A 3001-nucleotide genomic window follows, 5' to 3' on the forward strand; every position below is an offset into this window, starting at 1 on the left:
GGAAGTTGTGACTTTCTAGAGGTTTAATAGAGATATGTCTGCAGGGAATCAATGTTCTCAGAGAAATGGTGGGGGGGAGCATTAATAAATTTGTCTGGTAGACTAGGATAGAAGGCATTGCTGCAGTGGGTTGATCAACTAAATAACATGCTTATTAAAAACAATCTGTAGGAACGCACTATCATTCCTGTTCCTATTTATCTTCTGGTCAACTCAATTGAGATTGTGCATTAAAGCACAGGCAGCATTATTACATTTGCTTTATTAAATTCTATAAACAGCACTGTAAAGTCACAGTCAAGATATTTATAAGATAATGGCATACTGTGAAGACAGAGAGACTTGCCTTAACACTAATGTTTGCAGACTATAACATTTCTTTAAAAATTGTCAGTTTTCATAATAGCAAACAGTTCACAAACGCATCTTTCTGTTTTCTCAATTTTTATTCTATGCTCATCCAAATCTGGGAAAAGGGGAAAAATGCAACAGTTTCCTTCTGGGGATGCAGAAAAGTTGTAAGAGAATTATACAATCATGGCACTCATTAGGACATCTGTAATGGAATAATTTTAAATAAAGAGTAGGCTGGCTGCAAAGGCTATTCTTAGTGTTGTTGGTATTAGAAGTACATCTCATTACATCAAATTAGTATCCCAAAAGTCTGTCAAACAGATAACTTAAAACCTAAAATATACCAGTTGTCATAGGTAACAGATACCTTATTCCTGCTTGTAGGCATCTATTAGTTTCAATGGGTTATACACAGAGAATTGAGTACTGTTACTTTGTGACTGGTTACCCTTAACATACATAGAGGATGTTTTACATATGATAAAGTATCAAATACTTCTTTGATTGATAGGCAAGGTTCAAACACAGGAATGGGAGCCAGGATTCCCTGAATTCTAACCCCATCCCTAGCATTTATCCTTTCAGCATTATTAGGCAAATCACTTTGGTCAGATCCCATAAAGGACTTGGGCTTCTGAAGTACAATTTTGATGAGATTTAGGTGCCAAAGTCAAACTAAGCAATTCACAAAAGCCTCATCCCTCCACCTAGACACATAGGCACCTAAAAATATTTACTAAGGTACATAGTTTCTAGGATTCACAAACCAGGCATTCCCAGGTGTAAGTCTCCTGAGGGTCCCAAATCACCAGGTATGATCGGAACACACCTACTGCACATTTGACAGCCATGACTATTTTCATTCAATAAAATGAATGGCAACCTCTTACATATCAGTGTTACAGTTAAAAAAAACAAAACAAAAACAGTCAAGAAATGGAAGACCCGTGTACAAGCCCTCTGAATGGCTTGAGGAACTTCAGAGACATATCTTGCATCCCATAAAAATGCTCCACTCTACAGGCTAGACTAAATTGAAGCTCAGCTACTGTATAAAAAAGAATGCAAAATTCACTGGGCAAGGGAGAAAGCAAGCAAGAGAGCATACTACTCTAAAACCTTGTGATGAACCTTGGGAAACAAGAGTCCTGTGTTCTGGTCCCTGATCCTGGGACTAATTTATTTTGCATTAAACAAATCACTTGGAAAATGCATAAAGAGCTTCTGAGTTAATTAGAACCATGACTCGTCCCTCCCTTTTTGACTCCAGGAACCCCTCATTCCTTGGCTGCACCGCATCCCACCTTCAGAAGAAGGGCTGGAGAATGTCCCAACAAACCTGGACATCCCTCATGATTACAGCCCTCTTCTGGAAGAGCAACAGATTCAGAGCTTCTCAGGCTGAAAGCCCATAAACCCAGATCTAACACTTCCTAGTGAAGTGCTCTAGCAACTAGGCTCCTAAGTAAATAGTAGGTGCTGTAACCTTCTCTTTCTCCTCCAACCATAATGTAAAAGTGTGAGCCAGCTGTTCATAACTAGACAGATGAGACAGGCACTTTATGTGCAGGAGCTACTCTTACTCCTGCAGACAATCCAGCTCAGGAATGCAGAGAGGTGACTAACTTCAGCAGAGGCAGAACTGAGAAACACCCGTCTTCAGCATTTCCTATTGACTAGCTTAGCACTCAGCAGGCTGTTGTGAAATCCTTTGCCCAGACCCCAATCTACCCTATTCACTGTTCACAGAACTTAGATAACCAGCTCAGGTTTGCAAATTCTGCTCTGGCAGCCAAGCACCTTCACTGATGTGATGACACTGACTGTTGTGGCGGTTGAGTGGTAGGCCGGGCTGTGGCCAGTAGTTCCGAAACGGCAGGCAGGTACTTTTGACTGATGGAGCAGAATTAGGCACTGAAGCGTGTTGGTTGAACAAAAAAATTATTTACTTACACCGTCGGTGTACACAGCGCAGGAAGAAGAACTGACTTAGGTTACAGTTGCAAACGTGAGCTCTCCAAGTCAGACAAAATGACATGAACGGCTTATCGGGCCGGCAGGGCATGGGGGTACGTCAGGACGGTTGGCGACGGGGAGTTGTTGGTGGGTGATCAGTCCACCAAGTTCACTCCGAGATGTGCACGGAGTTCTCCGACTTGGGTGGAAACTGCTTTAACTTTTATATGACTAACAAGCCAATCACTAGTCACCAAATATGAATAATTATAACCGGCCAATGGTGGTGCGCGTATTTGCATAAAGTTGGCAGGAACTTTTACTGTACTGGGGTTTTCTACCGTAGCAGAAAATTCCACTGTGGCGAGAAATTCCACTGTGTTATAGGTATCAAATCAATGAAACATTCCACTGTGACATGGGCACTCAACTACTGGGTTCTGACAACTGTCATCATGCTGAAGTCCTTCTGTAAATTTGGGCCTCAGTTTCTCATGTATTACAATATGGATTTCATAGTTAACTCTATCCTTCAGGAATCTATTCAGTGTTTGTAAAGTGGGTGGAAGATGACAAAAATCTATCCAGCGTAATGGCTAAGTAATCCAATTCTAAGGAATATTCTCAAATTTAGCAAGCATAAAAAGGTTGTGTTAGCATAAAGAACCAAGTAATGCTTCACTGGCACTCT

The 3001-nt window shown here is 41.1% G+C and overlaps 1 protein-coding gene across 2 annotated transcripts in view; it reads right to left on the bottom strand.

Annotated features, from left to right (window-relative positions):
• The window catches only part of MMS22L (MMS22 like, DNA repair protein), a 159108-nt gene that overhangs the window by 41192 nt on the left and 114915 nt on the right, over positions 1 to 3001 (bottom strand). The window lies entirely within an intron of this gene.

This window comes from Alligator sinensis, unplaced genomic scaffold, assembly GCF_000455745.1.
Source record: "Alligator sinensis unplaced genomic scaffold, ASM45574v1 scaffold145_1, whole genome shotgun sequence".
NCBI lineage: Eukaryota > Metazoa > Chordata > Crocodylia > Alligatoridae > Alligator > Alligator sinensis.